The 22,154-nt window shown below is 42.6% G+C and overlaps 1 pseudogene; it reads left to right on the top strand.

The window, feature by feature from the left end:
* Positions 1-20,437: 20,437 nt before the first annotated feature.
* LOC145030558 (PRA1 family protein F3 pseudogene) lies at positions 20,438-21,329 on the top strand (annotated as a pseudogene).
* The last annotated feature ends 825 nt before the right edge of the window (positions 21,330-22,154 follow it).

The raw sequence follows: 22,154 nt of genomic DNA, 5'->3' as shown, positions 1-22,154 counted from the left end.
TTTTAATCAAGGTCAAGGATCCAATTGAAGCAATTGAATCCAAAAAAATGATTTTCCTTAAGAATAAAGGAATTCTCAATTCCAAAAGGATGTCAATGTTTACACAACCATAAATGAGTCATGGCCCATAAGCTCGAGATGATACCATCATAAAACTCTTGTTCTATATCAATTCAATGATCATTTACTTAATGAAAGAAAAAGACTAACAATTACTCAACAAATAGTCAAATACCAAGCTCACGAACAAAAGTATTGAATAAACATAAGAATGAAGAACCATGAATCATAAACATGACCTAAATAACAAACACATTTGAATCCTTCAAAACTTACAAATATCCAGGGGTTTTTAGCCCAAGTCAACCAAAATAAAGTACCTAGCCACCCATGGCAACAAGACAATGATCAACAATGTGTTTTAACATCAAGGATTTAACAAATACTAGAAGAATGAGATGATAAATGCTTTTTACCCTCCATAATCATATGAAGCTGCTCCAATGGTGGTATCTTTAAATTTGGGGAATGCAAGACCTAAACCCCAAAGTAAATGATAGGCCAAATGACCAAAATGCCTCCGAGAAGGCAGTTGCACGAGTACCTATGCAGAGCTACACAAGTGGAGATGTAACGCCTGCGTTTCCAGGTTAGACATTTTCATTGATGTAATAGTCTAGGTTAACCTTTGTAACTCGTTTTGAAATAATAAGAGCGTATTATTTGTGTATTATGTGTTTCGTGCTTAATTGCTTAATTATGTGATTTGATTAATTAAGAATAAAATAAGCATCAAAATTAAAGTATGAGATAAGCCCGGTATCTTTGCATAAATATGTAATGGTCAAAACAAGGATTCCGAAGATATAAAGAATGCCAAAATCCGAGTTATAACGAAGAAGTTATGACCTGTCGAAGTTTCGCGACAGAACCGGCAACGCTGAATGACGTAAAAAGTGAAATTTATGTTAGAGCGATATTTAGCCTTAGTGATCTAAACGAAAGTCGTAGAGTTTGTTAAACCGAGAGCGTGCATAAAAAGAACGCCAAAATCTGACTTCGTATGAAGAAGTTATGATTTTTCGAAGTTTCGACTTAGCAGTATGCAACCCGAATACTCGATTTGAGATCGAGCGGTTTTTAGCCGAAACAATCTAAATGAGAATCGAAGATCTCGTTGTTAGTAGCGAAACGATGAAAAGTTAGGCGAGAACGGACGTCGGACGAATAAGTTATGAATTTATAACGAAGTTTTCCTGTCCCGGCCTACTAAAAGTAAATAATAAAAATAAAGTCAAAATTAGTCGACGAAGTCTAAATGAAAGTTGTAGAGTGTACTCTCACCTACGCGTGGACATAAAGAACGTCAAAAACGGAGTTCGTATGAAGAAGATATGAATTTTCAAAGTTTATTAAATAATTAATATTTAAATTAAATTATTTATTCCGATATTATCTGAAGAGGAGTCACCGGACTCATCCGAAGTACGCCCAACATACCGCGAAGCATGACGCACCTCGCACTCGAGTTCTTCGGATGACGCATGCAGTGACGATTTCGGAGGATTACGCCCCGCGTAAGGCTGTATGCCCAACGTACGGCGAGGCCTCAACCTCCTATAAATAGGATGCGAGGGTTCCGGGCATATTTGCTCAATTCTTCTCTTTTTCGTGCCGAATCTCTGCGTGTGAACCCTTGAAGCCATCCGACACCCCGGATCTCATATCCAAGTTAAGAAGGAAGTTTTACGCTCCCGAGATCCCGAGAAGTGCGATTCCCGTGCCGAAGCTCTGCCTGCGAGAAGTTCGATTTTTGTGGAGATCTTCCAGATCTGCCGAAGAATACTTCTACTGTGAGCCGTAGTGCTGTCCGATCATCTTCTGATCAAGTGAGTGTGTGGTTACTTTCTTCCAACACAACATTATGAAGTATTTTATATAAAATACGTGCTATGTGTATATATCTTCTTGTTATATGTGTGAATGTATATTCACTCTCTTATATCTCTTAGATCTGATTTATTCTCTATGAAATACATGTTATGTGTGTGTGCCTCATCTGTTATGTGGAATATGTAATGATTAAAGCATGCTATACAGGTTTTTTTAACTATGTATAAAAATGTATATTTTTATCTACTAATATGTTGGGTAGAACATGGGTAGATAGTTGGTGTGTAATAAATAGATGAGAGGCCTCGATGTTGTTTTTGATTCAGTCATCTAGCGGAGTTTAGATGACGACCATAGACTTTTCTAGACAGTCTTGTGGAACGATAGCAGGTTCGCCACCTGTAGGTGTTAATGAACTTGGGTGTTCATTCGCTGTACTCCATCCCCCTCATGGTTGCCTTATTTGACATATATTGCTGGGAAACCCCCGAATGCATGTGTTGTCACCCCGGTGAAATATTCTAAGACTAGGTCCCTTGTGTTAGTTGTTTTAGGGACGTAAAGTGAGAATAACGGGAATGGGTAATTGGGTTATTGTTGGTTGGTGGAATTAAATATAATTATTTATTGTGGGTTGAAAACCCTATATGCTCACCAAGCTCCCAAGCCTGACCCACTCAGTTTTATTTGTATTACAGGAAGTGGAGCAAGGGCATAAGATGGATGAATCATCAAATTGTTTTGTTTACAAGTCTGTATATATTTATATTTGTTGAACGACTTGTAATGTTATCGTTTATGCTTTATGTCTGTATCGGAACATGATATCCCGAGTTTTGATTATATAATGAAAATAAATTTCTTGATGAAATGCTTTGGTAAATATTATTTTATCATACTTTATTTTTGGGAACAAATTCCTCAACTCTTTCAAATCAAAAGGATTTACTCTGAAATTATTTTAAAAGCATAAATGAAAATCGGTCTTTTTTGGCTGTAATTTTGGGGATGTCACAGGAGATCTCACCCACACATATGATGCTGAATTATTTTTGGTTGATTCATTCGCTACTCCACTCCACTAAGTTAGATTCCATTTGTCCCCTTCACACCTCACAAGATTCAAATATGGATGAATCATCTTCTAACACCAAAATAGATAGTCCAAAAGCCATCTTCAAGAATCCATAACTCATCCAAGTCTTCAACATAGCAAGCCCAAACACTAAAAAATGTACCTGATAAAGCCTAATAGCTCCTTAAAAGTCCACAAAGCCTAGCAACTCAACAATAAGATAATCTATAACCGCAACGAGGCTCCACAAACCTACAAACTACCTTATGCAAAAGAAAAAAACACCCGATATGATCCAAGATAAAGAAAAGATAAAATATGCAACTGTAACATCCCGATGATGAGGTATTTTTAATTTCATCCCTTAGTATGAAAGAATATTGCATTTTAACCCTTGGATTTGAGGAAAGTTGCAAGAATGGACCATAGTGGCATTTTAGTAATTTTGGCAAGGAAGTTAGTATGTTGAGCGTACGTTGTGTCCGCTAGGCGTGCTGGGGCAGACCCTAGTATGCTGGGCATACACTGTGTACACATGTCGTACATGGGGAAACTTCAAACCCTAAATTTTAGGATTTTTTCCATATATAAACATCATTATCTCTCCTTACTCATTCCATGTCCAGCTTCCAACCTTCATTTCGTATTTGCAACCCTAAACCCTTGTGTGTGATCCTTTGCGCTCAAAAGTGTGTGTTTGTGGTGACTTTGAAGTTAGGTGAAGAAAGAAGCATCATCTTGGAAGATCAAGACCTTCTAGATCTAGGAACACCTCACCTTCAAGATCCATTTTAAGGTATAATGTAACGACCCAATTTTTACGTTCGAAAATTTCATTTTTGAGGTATTATTTTAGAAAACATTAATAAATAAAAACATTGTTTGTTCACACCATAACACATCGCAGCCATGTTCTAAAAAGTCAAACCATACATCCCATCAAAATATCAGAGTACAATCCCAGTAAATCTCATAAATGCGGAAACCGAAGAGTGTGTGCATGACGTGTCGCTACCGCGCCGGCTCCTTCCCCTTCGATGCAGAGGTACCTGAAAACAAAACTGTAAACGTAAGCACAAAGCTTAGTGAGTTCCCCCAACGTACCGCATACCATACGAACACATAACATATGTACTGCCAGGCTATTCTGGGGTGCCTGACTACCCGGTACGGCCATTCTGGGGTGCCGTCTTACCCGTGTCAAGCCATTCTGGGGCGCTGACTACCCATGTCAAGCCATTCTGGGGTGCTGACTACCCATCGGTCCTAACAACCGATCCTCGGGGACTATTTCACCCCCTACTACTATGATCACATATAACATAACAAGCCAGCATGCATACATATCATCACGTACTGTCAGACGTATCTGGGGTGTCTGACTACCCTTCGGTCCTAACAACCAAACTCTACTACTATCACATACAACATATCATGCTAGCATATAACATGTCAGGTAATAGCAAACTTAGATGATATCACAAAGACAATCATCTATCATACATCTCCTACTGGTGGGTCGGCATTGTGGCCTTAGACCCACTGCTACTGGAAGGTAACTCACCTCAAAGTAGCTGCTGAACTGATCGGGAACTAACTGACTGCTGCTGCTCCGGGAGTCCTCCGGCTGCAATTCCCACAACATACTCAATCAAACACTGCTAACTGTCCTTTAGGTAAAATGACCATTTTACCCCTGGTTTAGCCCTACGCCAATGCTAGGGTCAACTTTCAGTTGACCCGACTCGCCGAGTGGATCACCACTCGCCGAGTCCCTAGCAAACCAAAGTCCTGGGTCCCTGGTTCTACTCGTCGAGTCGGGCTATGACTCGACGAGTTCACCTTTTAACTGTCATTCAACTCCTTCATCCTACTCGCCGAGTTGTATGAACAACTCGTCGAGTTCATCTTCATCCGAAGAACACTTTATGCTAAGACTCGCCGAGTTGTATGAACAACTCGCCGAGTCTGTTCTTGATGTATGAAGATTGCCTTGGACTCGCCGAGTCAGGGCATTGACTCGCCGAGTCCTAACATGGGTGAGTTCAGCTCCCAACTCACCGAGTCACCCCCTGTGACTCATGGCTCAACTCGACACATGAAGAAGGGACCAAATCGGTGACTCGCGACCAGACTCGCCGAGTCACCTATGCGACTCGCCGAGTCGTCGCCATGCACTCCTTAATTATACCGATTTGCTCGATTCCAGTCCGTGCCATTCATAGATCTGGACTTCTAGGACACGAATCACACGTAAAGTTTCCAACTTTACGTGTGGATATTCACCAAAATGGATTATAGGGCTCAAAATGTCTCAAAAGGGTAGATCTAGGGCTAACAAGCCTCATGGGGCCAAAAAGCTAACAGATCTGAGCTCCTGGAGCTCAATCTTGCATAGATCCAAAGGCCAAACGCCTTATTACGACATAATATGCACATACAAACTTGAGGAATTGACCAAGAAGGACCCAAATGAAGTTTTAAGCATAGAATCAAGGGGAAAACGGGTTATACCTCAAAGGAAATGTTGAAATGACACAGAGATGGCTGATCTCCTTCTCCTCTTCTTGATCTACTCCTCTTACTCCTCAAAACCTTCAAGAACACACCAAGAACACCTCAAACTCTCAAGGAAACAAGGGAAAACGATGTAGGGGGAGTTCTGGGGGTGAATGGGGACGAGTTGGGGCGGAATGAGAGTTTAAATAGGGTGCAAACCCTTGAAACTTAGGGTTTCATCCAGCAGCGGTGACTCGCCGAGTCCAGGATGTGGACTCGCCGAGTCGCCTACTTAAAACGTGTCCTGAGTCTCGTCCCTACTCGGCGAGTCGGACCCTATGACTCGCCGAGTCCAAGGCTAGATTAGAGAAATGCCCAAATAAAATTCACATACCGGAAACCAGGTGCTACAAATCTCCCCCACTTATTTTAGACTTCGTCCTCGAAGTCTGCTGCCTGGTCCTGAAACAGCTCGGGGTAGTGCTCCATCATCTCGTCTACCGGCTCCCAAGTCCACTCTGAACCCTTGCGGTGCTGCCATTGCACCTTCACAAGCTCCACCCTCTTGTTCCTTAAATCCTTCGACTTCCTGTCGAGGATTGCGACTGGGCGCTCAATGTAGTTCAGGCTGTCATCAACCTGGATATCCTCCAAAGGTACTACTGCAGAATCGTCCACTAGGCACTTCCGCAACTGCGAAACATGGAAAGTGCTGTGGATCTGGCTAAGCTCGGCTGGCAGATCCAGCCTATATGCCACCTTGCCCACCCGGGCTAAGACCCTGAACGGTCCGATGAATCGCGGGCCCAACTTGCCCCGTTTCCTGAATCGGATGACGCCTTTCCACGGCGACACCTTCAGGAGGACCATATCCCCGACCTGGAACTCTAAATCGGATCGACGCTTGTCGGCATAACTTTTCTGCCGACTCTGAGCAGTCTGAAGCCTGCTCCGGACCTGCTGGATCCTCTCAGTCGTCTTGAGCACCACTTCGGTGCTCCCCATAACTCTCTGGCCAACCTCACCCCAGCATATCGGGGTCCTACACCTCCGTCCGTACAACATCTCGAAGGGAGGGCGGTCGATACTCGCGTGATAGCTGTTGTTGTAGGAGAACTCAGCCAAAGGAAGATAGGTATCCCAGCTACCACCGAAATCCAGAACACACGCCCGCAACATGTCCTCCAAGGTCTGGATGGTCCGCTCACTCTGTCCATCCGTCTGCGGGTGAAAGGCGGTGCTGAAATGCAGACGAGTGCCCAACTCGTCATGGAATCTCTTCCAAAACCTGGAAGTAAAACGCACATCCCTGTCCGAGATCACCGATACCGGCACCCCATGCCGTGCCACAATCTCCCTGATATAGATGTCGGCCAATTTCTCGGACGATATGCTCTCCGGAATCGGAATAAAGTGAGCGCTCTTGGTCAATCTATCCACGATGACCCAAATCGAATCCACTCCACGCGCGGTCCTGGGAAGCTTCGTGATAAAATCCATCGTGATATCTTCCCATTTCCACAGTGGAATATCCAGCGGCTGCATCTTACCATGCGGTCTTTGATGTTCGGCCTTGACCTTCCTGCAGGTCAAACATCGCTCGACATACCATGCCACATCCCGCTTCATTCAGGGCCACCAATAGTCTAGACGAAGATCCCTATACATCTTCGTCGCCCCGGGATGAATAGAGAATCGGGACTTGTGCGCCTCCTCCATCAAAATCTGGCGCACGCCCCCGTGATACGGCACCCACACCCTATGGTGTAGTGTCAATAACCGTCGGCTATCATAATCAAAGGAGGAAACCTGACCTACTACACGCTCGCTTTTCCGATGCTCCTCCTTGATAGCCTCCTGTTGAGCCTCCCGAATCTGCTCCAACAGGGGAGTCACCACAGTCATCCTCAAACAGGCGTCCCTGATCGGCGCCGTCTTACGGCTAAGCGCATCGGCCACCACATTGGCCTTTCCCGGGTGGTAAAGGATCTCGCAATCATAATCCTTCACCACATCCAACCACCGACGCTGCCTCATGTTCAGATTCGGCTGATCCATGAGGTACCTCAAGCTCTTATGGTCCGTGTAGATGGTACACCGAACCCCATAGAGGTAATGTCGCCAAATCTTGAGGGCAAATACCACCGCCCCCAACTCTAAATCGTGCGTCGGGTAGTTCGCCTCGTGAGGCTTGAGCTGCCTTGAAGCGTAAGCAATGACATGCCCCCTTTGCATCAGCACCGCGCCCAACCCGGAAATGGACGCATCACAATAAACCACGAAATCCTCTACGCCCTCTGGCAGGGCTAAAATCGGCGCCTCACACAATCTCTGTCTCAGCGTCTCAAATGCAGCCTGCTGCTCGGGTCCCCACCGAAAGACCACGGCTTTCTTTGTCAGCCGCGTCAGGGGCACTGCTATCTTGGAGAAATCCTGAATAAATCTCCGATAGTAGCCTGCCAATCCTAGGAAGCTCTGAATCTCAGATGGGGACTTCGGAACCTCCCATCTCATCACGGCCTCGACCTTGGCCGGATCGACCAGAATCCCGTTCTGGTTGACGAGGTGTCCCAGAAATTGCACCTCGCGCAACCAAAACTCACACTTGGAGAACTTGGCATACAAGTTCTCCCTCCTCAGGGTCTCTAACACCTCTCTCAAATGCTCCTTATGTTCCTCCCGGGTCTTGGAATAAACCAAGATATCATCGATAAAGACTATCACAGACCGGTCCAGCATCGGTCTGCATACACGGTTCATGAGGTCCATGAACGCGGCAGGAGCATTGGTGAGCCCAAACGGCATCACCACGAACTCATAATGGCCATAGCGCGTCCGAAACGCGGTCTTCTGCATATCTTCCTCCCTGACCCTCATCTGATGATATCCCGAACGTAAATCAATCTTGGAGAACCAAGATGCGCCCCGAAGCTGGTCAAAGAGGTCATCAATCCTCGGAAGCGGGTAACGGTTCTTCACCGTTACCTTGTTCAGCTCCCGATAATCTATACACACCCGATGCGACCCATCCTTCTTCTTCACAAACAGAATCGGGGCTCCCCAGGGCGAACTGCTCGGCCGAATAAATCCCTTGTCCAGCAGCTCCTGCAGCTGCGTAGACAACTCCTGCATCTCGGGAGGAGCCAACCGATACGGTGCTTTGGCTATCGGAGCCGCACCGGGAATGAGGTCAATCCTGAACTCCACCTGTCGCTCCGGAGGTATCCCAGGTAGTTCCTCCGGGAAAACATCAGCAAAATCTCGAACCACCGGGACCTCGCTCACAGTCGCCTTACCCGCCTCCCGGGTGTCCATCACGTACGCGACATAACCCGCGCATCCCTGCTGAAGGTAGCGCCTAGCCCTCGCTGCTGAACATACAGTGGGTCCACACTGCGGCCGCTCTCCATGAATCACTAACTCTCCCCCGCTTGGGGTCCTGACTCGCACTAGCTGCTGTGCGCAATCTATCACTGCCCCATTAGGGCTCAACCAATCCATACCAACAATCACCTTGTTCCCACGCAATGGAATGGGAACCAAGTCTACCAGGTAACACTCCTCAAACAGCCGCAGAACACAATCTCGAAACACCATCGATGCTCGCACCGAGCGATCGTCAGCAATCTCTACCTCTAACGGGCAATCTAACTCGCCCGAAGTCTCATGAAATCTCTTGCTAAGAGCAAGAGAAACGAATGATCGGGATGCACCCGAGTCGAACAATACCTGAACCGGGATGCTGTTCACATGGAACGATCCTAATACACATGTATACACACGGAGCACATATCAATGTCATAACAACGAAAAATAAGAGATAGAAGGAAGGAATCATACCCGTCACCACATCGGGCGCGGCGCGTGCCTCCTCAGCAGTCAACTGAAATGCCCGACTCCTCACCACTGGAGCCTCTGCCTTGCCCTGACGGCCATCCGTGATCCGCAGGGTCGCTGGAGCTGGCGCCTTTACTGGCGCTGAAGCTGTCAACATGGGGCAATTGGCCTTCTTGTGGCCCCTCTGGTTGCAGTGGAAACACAGCAACTCCGATGTCTGAATAACGGTCGCAGGAGCAGTGCAATCCCTGCTGATATGCCCAAACTTGCCGCACTTGTAGCAGCCTGACGATCCCATCCTGCACGCCCCCTCGTGCGGCCTGCCGCACCTCCTGCAGCGGCTCGGTCCCGACTGGCCTTTCGGCCTCCCATCTGATCCCTTGGGCTTCTTCCCCGAAGCCCCTGATGCCTGACCATCCTCAAGTTTCCGTTTCCGGATGTGCTCCAAATCTATCTCTCTCTCTCTAGCCCTGGCAATCATGGAGTCCAGGGTAGGGCAAGCCGAAAAGCTAACGTGCTCCCGAATGTCGGCTCGTAGCATATCATGGTAACGAGTCCTCCTCATATCCTCGTCACCTGCGTACTGGGGCACCAACAAAGCCCGCTCTCGAAACTTGGCGGTGATCTCCGCCACGGTCTCTGTCGTCTGCCTCATGTCTAAGAACTCCCTGGCCAGCTGCTGAAGCTCGACCTCTGGCGCAAACTCTGCCCTGAACCTAGCCACAAAGTCCGACCAGGTCATTGCCTCGATAGCCAAGGCTCCCAACGAGTCACCCACTGACTCCCACCAATCTCGGGCCCGGTCCCGTAAACACCCTGCTGCGTACCTCACCTTCGACCCCTCGGGGCAGAAGCTGATCAACTGGGCGGACTCGATATCCGCAATCCACCGCCTGGCGACAATGGGGTCCTTCACCCCATGGAAATCCGGCGCACCACTGCCCCTGAAGTTCTTGAAGGACAGTGTGCGAGATCCTGACTGGCTGGAGGCCAAGTCGCTCCTGAATGCCCGTAGGCGATCCTCCATCAACTCCACGATCCCTTCCTTGATCGACCCAAAGATGATGGGGGTCGACTCAAGGATGCCCCTAGTGATCTCTGACGTGATGAACTCACGTAGCCTCTCCTCAATCGGCTCGGTGCCAGATCCCGAACCTGACCCCTCTCCTGACCCGCCATCTGTCGGTCTCGGTCGAAGTACCACCATTCTGCAAAACATCAGTATAATCATTAGTGGTACTGCTACTTTCTGAGGGATCTCAACTACTTACAGGTTCCTTGGTCTCGTCTTGGCCTTCCTCGGCTCGGGTACGGATCCTCTGCTTTCAGTAGTACGGGCCCATACTACCTTCCACATCTATCCGTACCTTCTCCGAGGAATTCCTCGACTCCACCAACTCCCCTCTACTACTGCTACTCTCTGTTATTCTCATCCTAGGCTTGCCCTAGGGAAAACTCAAGTTCAACACAACTGGTCCTCAGCTGCTGTAGGTCTCCTCATAATGCCAGTTAGCCACCACCTAAACACCATCACATGTGATGAGGATTAGATAATCCTTCAAGTAAAAGATCCGTCCCTACAACGGTTGGACTCAAACAAGAGCTGCGCAATAGGGCCAGTTCCAACACTTTGGGATTATTCAACCCTGATTACATGTGGTGTGACGTGTTTACCTAGTGGCTCACTCCCATTACTCAGAATCCCACCGAGCACGAAGCAAGCAGCATTCGGATAAGGAAAAACAGTCTCAAGCCAAAACTGTTCTTAGAACAAGAAACGACACTTAACATAGGATGCTAAGCTCATACTATCAGGCATAACCTACACAGGCTATCCTACTGCTGTCTACTCAATTCTAGCATGCAATATTCAATAAGCTGTAGCAATTAAACAGGCACATAAGGCATCACTCCTAGATCCTTAGCCTATTCTAGCATGCAGTATTCATAAAGCTGATAAACATAACATAAACTTGTATGGGTACTATGGGGAATACTTACTTGAGCTCGGCCGGTCGCGCACGTCACACACTTTGCTCTTTCTTATGACTCTTTTCCGGGTTTTAAAGAACAATTTCTTTTGGAAAATCTTTCAATCCCTCGATTTGAGTCCAAACACTCCCGAAGGTGTGTCCGAATCCCTCAAACCAGGGCTCTGATACCAACTTGTAACGACCCAATTTTTACGTTCGAAAATTTCATTTTTGAGGTATTATTTTAGAAAACATTAATAAATAAAAACATTGTTTGTTCACACCATAACACATCGCAGCCATGTTCTAAAAAGTCAAACCATACATCCCATCAAAATATCAGAGTACAATCCCAGTAAATCTCATAAATGCGGAAACCGAAGAGTGTGTGCATGACGTGTCGCTACCGCACCGGCTCCTTCCCTTTCGATGCAGAGGTACCTGAAAACAAAACTGTAAACGTAAGCACAAAGCTTAGTGAGTTCCCCCAACGTACCACATACCATACGAACACATAACATACGTACTGCCAGGCTATTCTGGGGTGCCTGACTACCCGGTACGGCCATTCTGGGGTGCCGTCTTACCCGTGTCAAGCCATTCTGGGGCGCTGACTACCCATGTCAAGCCATTCTGGGGTGCTGACTACCCATCGGTCCTAACAACCGATCCTTGGGGACTATTTCACCCCCTACTACTATGATCACATATAACATAACAAGCCAGCATGCATACATATCATCACGTACTGTCAGACGTATCTGGGGTGTCTGACTACCCTTCGGTCCTAACAACCAAACTCTACTACTATCACATACAACATATCATGCTAGCATATAACATGTCAGGTAATAGCAAACTTAGATGATATCACAAAGACAATCATCTATCATACATCTCCTACTGGTGGGTCGGCATTGTGGCCTTAGACCCACTGCTACTGGAAGGTAACTCACCTCAAAGTAGCTGCTGAACTGATCGGGAACTAACTGACTGCTGCTGCTCCGGGAGTCCTCCGGCTGTAATTCCCACAACATACTCAATCAAACACTGCTAACTATCCTTTAGGTAAAATGACCATTTTACCCCTGGTTTAGCCCTACGCCAATGCTAGGGTCAACTTTCAGTTGACCCGACTCGCCGAGTGGATCACCACTCGCCGAGTCCCTAGCAAACCAAAGTCCTAGGTCCCTGGTTCTACTCGTCGAGTCGGGCTATGACTCGACGAGTTCACCTTCTAACTGTCATTCAACTCCTTCATCCTACTCGCCGAGTTGTATGAACAACTCGTCGAGTTCATCTTCATCCGAAGAACACTTTATGCTAAGACTCGCCGAGTTGTATGAACAACTCGCCGAGTCTGTTCTTGATGTATGAAGATTGCCTTGGACTCGCCGAGTCAGGGCATTGACTCGCCGAGTCCTAACATGGGTGAGTTCAGCTCCCAACTCACCGAGTCACCCCCTGTGACTCATGGCTCAACTCGACACATGAAGAAGGGACCAAATCGGTGACTCGCGACCAGACTCGCCGAGTCACCTATGCGACTCGCCGAGTCGTCGCCATGCACTCCTTAATTATACCGATTTGCTCGATTCCAGTCCGTGCCATTCATAGATCTGGACTTCTAGGACACGAATCACACGTAAAGTTTCCAACTTTACGTGTGGATATTCACCAAAATGGATTATAGGGCTCAAAATGTCTCAAAAGGGTAGATCTAGGGCTAACAAGCCTCATGGGGCCAAAAAGCTAACAGATCTGAGCTCCTGGAGCTCAATCTTGCATAGATCCAAAGGCCAAACGCCTTATTACGACATAATATGCACATACAAACTTGAGGAATTGACCAAGAAGGACCCAAATGAAGTTTTAAGCATAGAATCAAGGGGAAAACGGGTTATACCTCAAAGGAAATGTTGAAATGACACAAAGATGGCTGATCTCCTTCTCCTCTTCTTGATCTACTCCTCTTACTCCTCAAAACCTTCAAGAACACACCAAGAACACCTCAAACTCTCAAGGAAACAAGGGAAAACGATGTAGGGGGAGTTCTGGGGGTGAATGGGGACGAGTTGGGGCGGAATGAGAGTTTAAATAGGGTGCAAACCCTTGAAACTTAGGGTTTCATCCAGCAGCGGTGACTCGCCGAGTCCAGGATGTGGACTCGCCGAGTCGCCTACTTAAAACGTGTCCTGAGTCTCGTCCCTACTCGGCGAGTCGGACCCTATGACTCGCCGAGTCCAAGGCTAGATTAGAGAAATGCCCAAATAAAATTCACATACCGGAAACCAGGTGCTACATATAAAGTTATGACCTTGATGATTCTATGCATAAATCTAAGTTAGCGATGAAATTTGTGTCCTTTTGGTCCCATCATTTGGGTATTTCGAGTATAAGCTACCCCAATCGATTTAAGATGTCCTTTCAGTCACTTTGAGGTGTTTAGAAGCATAGAAATGTAGTCTTGATCATATCTTTCTTTCAATGCATGTGTTTTGAGGTCTTAATGGGTTAGATGGTTGAGGTTTTTGATGTTAAGACCTTATTGGCCATGGAATACCATAAAGTTGGAAACTTTATGGTCAAAAAGCGTTATTTGAGACTTGGATCTGACTTTGGACGTGGAACTTTGGAGTATTAAGCTCTTAATGGGGAAAGGGCTGAACAGGCACATATGTTAGGCGTACCAAGTGGTACGGTGTGCGTACGCAACCAGAACCTTGTAATCTGATCAACCATCGAGTACGCCCCACGTAAAGAAAAGTATGCACAACGTACTCAACTAAGTTGGCTCGGTTGGGTGTTGACTTGACTTTTGACTGTTGACCAAGTTTGACCAAGGATATTTTGGGAAAATGTTATTAATTTAGAATGAGAAATGTTTGGACATTTAGGATTTGAGTTGAGCCAGTTGTCGGAGCTGGGATTTATTCAGACTACATTCAGACAGTGAGGTGAGTTTTTCTTCACTGTAATTATGGGTCGGAGGCACCAATGCCGACCCATTGGATTGATATCGTGGTTTACCATATGTTGCTATGCTGTAGTGATCTGTTATATTTGTATGACTATCTATATATGCTAGCTATTGATTATTATGGTATATGTTGTATATGTTGATATGTGATGGTATATTGGGTTGAGGCGGTCCTGCTTTGTGCTGAATGCCAAGATACCTAGGGTGGTCCAAATAGACTGAAGGCCTGCGAGGCGAACCAGTTAGGCCGAAGGTCCAGAGAGCGGTTCAGATAGGCTGAAGGCACGATGAGGCGGTCCAGTCATGTTGAAGGCTCTATACGCATGTTGTTGTTTGTTATGTTGATGTGGTAGTCCTTTGGGGGAACTCATTAAGCGTTGACTTACAGTTTTCGTTTTGTTTCAGGTACTTCGGAGACAAAAATATCAACTATATGGTTTTCTTTTAGGAATGGGAAGAGAGAGCTCAAGTAAAAGATTATGAAACCAACATGTTTCAGACGCAACATTGGCAACCAATGGTATTACACCACATTGACAACCCGTGGCATATTTGTTCGACATTAGATTAGCAAATCACTGCTTGACTATTAGGGGACTGTGATATGAGATTGTCGCCAATGAAATCACAACATTCATATGTTGATCGTTTTGTATCAGGACACACGGTCCTATGAACACTGATGTAGGTAGTAAGTCAGGAAGACGGGGACCTCGTGGTGATGACATAGTCAAAAGTGCCCATGAATGTAACATATGATACGTTTGAGAGCTATCATGTAGATGCCTTGGGGCATGCATGTGGAGGCAAATTTGTTGAACTTCTTGAGAAATATCGGGACAAGTAAATATGAGATATTGTAAGACACCAATGAGAATACGGTAGAGAGTGATATAACAGTTTTTTCAACAAAATGTCATATTTTATCCCCTTGTATCGTATGTGATTCTAATTTGAAATGCTCTTTTAAACTTTTAGTCGGATTTCATAAAAATGAAACATTTTCTAGAAATTTTAGATTTGTTTTTAAGATTATAAACATGTTGGAATTTTAGAGTAGATTAGTTTTTTTTTTCTTCAAATTTATCAGAATATTTATTTTTATTGTGACGTAAAGTTAGCTAGTTCTAACTAAGTCTTAGAAGGGGACATTTTGGTTATTTTCCAAATTTTGTATGGTATTTTTGTGAATATTCGTTATTGATATGAGTCGGCAAAGAGGGTTGGGCCCATGAGGTGGATGCAAGTCCGCCATGCGTTTGTCCAAACTCCAAACGGAGGGAAGGTGGAGTAGGTATCAACAGCTAATAATATATACAATAATAATTAATAATACAAAACAACAAATAGATATTTTCAGAACCACCATCAATTTTCTTTAGGAGATTTGATGGTTGTCAAAAAATGATATTTTGACATCAGTTTTTGAGAATATGAAGGATAAATAAAATAGTTTTCAGCATATAAGATCATATTCGTTGTTAAAAAAACTATATTTTCAAACGTTTGGTCGAGCTCAACCGGAAAATTGCCTTGAACGATCAGAATATGTAACGAATCTTTGAGTCGAACATCAACTGATGACCAATAAAATATACATTCGTTCTCAAATAATTGAAAATGATATTTTGAGAAAAGCAAGCAAGGTCCAGGTGACTACATTTACATGTATACCTTTTATTTAATCAGCTTTTTGGAACAAATCACGTGGTGCAAGTGGCCACCTCCCACTCCGGCTTCGCTGCAATCGGAGCCGTTGCCGGATTTTCCTATAAAGTGATCGACGTCCGTACGACTCTTATCCCTTCGACGGTGACAGGGGCAGTTGAAGATGTTGGATCCATTGGACCCGACCCATACCACTTAAATACAACCACTAAATGATATAACAGATATATACCTACAGTAAATGATTCAAAAATGTAAAATTAATACTTAAAAAATAAATTTTTTAAGTTAGACAATGTTTTTTATATTTGATTATTATCTTAAAACAATAAAACATATTAACCTTTTTATTTTTATCATATTTTTTGGCAGTAAAATAAAAAATTATGATTATATATATATATATATATATATATATATATATATATATATATATATATATATATATATATATATAATTGTGAAGATTAAAAATTGATTAGTTTTTTGGCATTAGTTAAAAATGACAAAAATTAATGTCATATTTTTGTGAATTTTTTGTCCCTCGAAATGTGTGTTGGATTTGAGTGACCAGTCAACTAAAATTGAAATAACCAAAAAACATTGTTGTAATCTATATTCCGTATATCGAATTTATACTCTTATTTGTGTGTGTGTGTTTTTTTGAACTTCAAAGTAATATTTAAATAAGCTACCAGGAACAACAAATGTAATTACAATGTTAAACATGTATTAAAAAGCAACAATAAGATTGCAATACCAAACTATACGGTTTATAAGACTTTTATTTTCTTCTAATAATTTCCCTAAAAAAATATCCGATTTGAACCTCTTTTGCAAGTATGGAGTGATGCTTTATTTGTCACTTTGGATCTTATTTACTTTTAAAGTTGATTTTGATAATGCATTCGACTCGTTAAAATGTGGATTATTGGACTCGGTGTTGGAGCAAATAGAATTTAGCAATAAATGGAAGGGTTGATTCAGGGGTTTTCTTTCTCCGGGAGAGCCTTTATTTTAGTAAATGGCTCCAAGACAAAGGAGTTCGATATTAGAAGAGTGTTAGACATTGGGAACATTTATCTCTTTTTCTTTATTCTCGCCATGGAAGGGCTTAGTCTCATCATGTGTGAGGCGTGTGAGCATCATCTTTTTCAAGGTATATCTCTCCCCAATAATGGTTTTCTTTTGTCCCATCTTATGTATGCGAATGTTATCACTTTTATTGGTGAATTGTCCAATGTGAATTTTGTCAATCTAAATAGAATCTTGAAGTGCTTTTACTTAACTTCTGTTTTGAAAAAGGCGATGTTAAGATTGAACGTTTTGCTAGTATTTTGTGTTGAAAGCCCGTTAAATTTCATTTTCATTTATATCGTTGGGAATCCTTCCCCTGAGTTATTGTTACACATGTTTTTTACGATTGATCAGCTAAAGACTTAATGATTTTTAGAATAAGCTTTTGGGGAAAACCTTAAGTCGCGGTGCGAGTGAGAAGGAAATCATGATGCGGTTGGGCTCAAAACCCTAGATATCGGGTTTTGAACCCCATATATTGAAGCTAACTTTTTGGGTTCCCTCTCATTTGCATCCTCATTCATCCAGAGAGAAACCCTAATCCCTGTGTGTTATTGGTGTGTATTCTTGGTGTTTATGAGCCTTGAGGAGTATTTGGAAGAAGTATGTAGTAAGCTTATAGGTTGGAGTGTTGATTTCCTCATCGGATCTTGCATCTTCTGCACCTTTTGGAGTTTGGAGATGTATAAAGTTCTTACCTTTATCTATTCATTGTGGTTTATTCATGCTTTGAAGCCTTTGGTTGGTCTTGTGAGGAAGGTTCTTGGAGTTTGAGCAACTCTAGAACCTTAGACTAAATTCTAAGTAATTTTTGGACCTTTTGATATGATAAAGTTGGTTGCTTGATACTCATTTGCGGTCATGCATGAACCTTTGATCATTTTAGTTATTTAAAAGTTAGGGTTTAGATCTAAGGAGGATTGGATTTGAGAAATGGATAAATTTGAAAACTTTATCCATACAAAGCTCTGGAAGAATCAAGTCTGAGCTTTTAAACTCTAGACATTATGGAATAAGAGCTTAATAGATTAATTTGTTTAGACACGAACCACGACGCAGTTCCTTGGAAGTCACGGCGCAGGTCGCGATGGCCAACCACAACTCTTTTGACATCTCGTGACCGCAACATGGCTTAAAAGTTGGCCGCGATGCAGGGTCGTTGGCCATTGACTTTTTAACCAGTTTGACTTTTGGTTAAATTAGAGGTTTTGAGTTGTAGACAGAGTTTTAGCCTCTATTTGGTTTAGATGGTTCATGTAATTGATATTGTGAGACTCTTAGAGGTTGGAATTCAACTCTTTGATTCAGGTGAGTATTATCATTATACTATGTAGGACACTAGGTGTCGTTGTATGCTAGATTGTCTTTGTGAATTTTGCATTAAAGACTATTGTGATACCATAGCACTAGTATGAAAGACTATGATGAAACCATAACACCTATATGAAATACTATGGTGGTACCATAACATCTATATAAAGGACTATGGTTGTACCATAACATGAAAGACTATAGTGGTTCTGCAGGAACAGGCGTGAGTGTAAGACTATGATGGTAGCATAACATTCACATGGGTATGTGGTATTTTGCGGAATTCACTAAGATTCGTGTTTGCGAATTAAGATTAAATGTTTCAGGTTATTCCAGAAGCAATGAGAATGACGTAACTTGATTGCACTGCATCCATGGTCATGATTTGGAGAACTCCGCATTTTATAATTTTACAATATTTTATTACTCTAATATATTATGTATTAGGATGATTATCTTCTTTTAAAAATAAATATTTTGGATTAAATTTGGGACGTTACGTTTCTTTTTGCTTTTTAAATATCCAAAGAAGATTAATGATGTTTTGGAAGGGATTGGGAGACAATTTTTTTGGAATGAGAAAGGTAACAAATGAAGGACTTGCCAAAGCAAAAAGAGGGTCTTAGAATTGGGTGTCTTAGAACCTTAAATTTGGCCCTCTTAGCTAAACGTTGGTGGCGTCTTAAAATGGAGAGTTATAGTCTTTGATCTAATTGCATCAAAGCATGGCATAATATTACTTGTATTAATGGTAAGATCATTGCCAAGGCTACCCTTCCGGGTAATTGGTTAAAATTGCTAAATCAAATATGGATTTGGAGGATTGAAATATTAATTTGGGCGTGCTCATTGAGAGAAAGATAGGGGCTGGAAATGATGCTTACTTTTGGAAGGATAAATAACATGAAGGTTTGGTTTTAGAAGATGTATTTTCTGAATCTTATAAATTTGAGTCCAAAAAATTTGAAAGGTGATTGATAGGTTGTCTAACAGTGTTTCGGATGGTAACACGGTTGGTTTTTGGCGTTGGACACGACAACCTAGTGGAAGGAGTCTAATTCATTGGCATACCTGAATAGCAAATCATGAACATTTCTTTTAAAGCATTTCCTGAATTGTATCAAATTGAGTCCAACAAAATTATCAAGGTGATTGATAGGTTGTCCAACAGTGTTTCGGATGGTAAGACAATTGGTTTTTGGCACCGAAGGTGGAAGGAGTCTAATACATTGCCATACCTGAATAGCAAATCATGGACATTTCTTTGAGCTTTGATCGAGTCTTGTAGGTGTAGAGAGGCAATAACAACAATTACTTCTCGATTCGGTCTTTGAGGTGGTTTGTGGTGGAAAGTTAACTATTGAGTGCTTTAAATGATTGACCTCGAAAGTTACTTGTTTTGTTTGGCATTTGATGCTTAATAGAATTCTGGTTGCATGTAATCTTGCTTTGAGAGGGGTGTCATTGGACTCTTCTTCGTTTCTTTTTTTGTTTGAAGGCCAAGGAAGATATGGAGCATGTGTCTTTCAAGTGTCGAATTCTTATAACCGAAAGGCTTGTTTAGTAGGCCTCCTACGGATTGTCCTTCTTTGGTCTCAACTGTTGACTCCATGAGGGCTGACAAAAGAATATGAAAATTGTTGCTTGCCTTGACTTATTCAGTGTTATGGTTATTGTAGAAAGCTATGAATAACTTGTCTTTTAAATAATATTTCTCCGCATTTTGATGAAAGCAATCATTCCATTGAGAGACTTGTTAGTCGATTTAATATAAATTTTAAAAGGTTAAGTCTATATGTACATCTCCAATTGTTTCATGTACCCTGAATGAGTGAGTATGTATCCCATATTTAACAATTTATGTGAGTATATATCTCCATGGTATTCTCCGCATCAAAACAACACCAAATATAATTTCAAATAACTTTCTGAAAATGGAAAGATCCGTTTTCGACTGGTTCGAATAAAACGTAGAAACGATATCTTAATAAAATTATTGACCAAAACTGCGATAATCTAATTTAATTGTTTGATTTTATTGGTCCCACCGAGTTTTTGACACCCTTCTTCACACACCTTGCAGCACATGGCAGCTTAATTGGGCTCCTCCATTACTCCACCATTATTAATATCCCACGTTCCCTCTCCATCTCGTCTACACGTCTTCCTTTTACACTGCCCCATTTCCATCTCCAATTACTCGTAACCACATCTGCCGGATTCCTAATCGCCGGCGACAATGACGTCGTACGGCACAATTCCGTCGTCATCCGACGGAGGTTCTTCAAAGGTCGAGTTCCTATCCCGCGCAAAAGAACGCATACAAACAGGACTCGGCGTATCACGGCCGTGGAAACAGATGTTCGATCTACATTCGATCAACATACCTCACGGCTTCGCTGACGCAATTTCACGGATCAAAACGAACTTCGGTTACTTTCGTATGAATTACGCGATGATTGTGCTCGTAATTTTGTTCTTAAGCTTGTTGTGGAATCCGATCTCGTTGATCGTTTTCGTTGTGTCGATGGCGGCCTGGTTGTTCCTCTACTTCCTCCGTGACGAGCCTCTTGTGATCTTTCACTACACGATTGATGATCGTGTGGTACTGGCGGTTTTATTTGTTGTCACGGTGGTTTTGCTGCTGTTGACCGGCGCCACGATGAACATAATCTTGTCCGTTTTGATCGGACTGGCGGTTGTGGTGGTTCACGCAGCTCTCAGGAAGACGGATGATTTGTGCTTAGATGAAGACGGCGTCGAGGCAGGCGGATTTTTGGCGGCTTCTTCGCCATAGAAGATAGTTTCGAAGAAGTCATTTGCACAATATCTGGGTTTGTTAATTTTCAGTTTTAGTGATGATATTGAGAGCTTGATTTATGCGTCGCAAATGTGAAATGTGATGTCACTCATTTCTGTATCCTGCTGTGTTTAAATTTGATTCATTTTTAGGATGTGTTTGGTTTTTAATTTTGATCAAATGCAAATGGAAGAAAAGGAGGGTGTATTTTTATTATATTTTAAGATGTCCATTTATGCAGTTTTAGTGATGATATTGGAAGATTTATCAAATAATGATTTTCCAATAAAAGTTGGAAACTATGATTACAAATTGCAAATGTAATATGACAATGGAAAGAAATAAGGAATGATACGTATACAATTTTAATGTTCTTTTAGGACGATGGATTGGACTAATAATGAAATAGAATATACAGCGTAATGCATTGAGTATGGGTCATCAAAATATATTGTTTTGTTTTTGTGCATAATTGGGAAGGTAAATAAAATTTAATTCTATTTTTAAACATATGTTGATGTACAATGTATTTAAAGTTGTTTTCGAAATATAATTTATAAAATTTTGTTTAGAAAACAACTTTAGATAATATGTTTAAAATAAAGTTATTGTCAGTCCAACAATATTTAGTATATTGATTTACAAGGTTATTTACGATTTTTTTTAGGTGTATTTGTTTGTGTTTTACCCGCTAATAAAAGGATAGACCACATTTTAAGTCAGCTTTATCGGTTACAACAAGCTTATTTGGCTTTTTATTTTTCTTTTTAAAAGCTAAAATTGAAAGAATAACCCATGTGAGTTTTTTTTTTCCCGAGATACCTCATTCTTCTCTTATGAATCGATTTGTAGCTTTGGGTTCTAACGATCACATGTTTCTTCTTGATCTCCACCTCTCGAATCAATCTCACAACCTCCTTCTCTCCTGTTCTCCTTCAAGTCGCACTGTACAAACTTAGGTTCATCCACCCTTCTTACCTTCAATTGAGTTGAAGGTCTGATTGAGCGAGATGAAGAAGGATGTGTGCATCAATCTTCGAT

This window comes from Lactuca saligna, chromosome 1, assembly GCF_052625555.1.
Source record: "Lactuca saligna cultivar CGN05327 chromosome 1, ASM5262555v1, whole genome shotgun sequence".
Classification (NCBI taxonomy): domain Eukaryota; kingdom Viridiplantae; phylum Streptophyta; class Magnoliopsida; order Asterales; family Asteraceae; genus Lactuca; species Lactuca saligna.
This window is presented reverse-complemented; position numbering and strand designations above follow the sequence as displayed.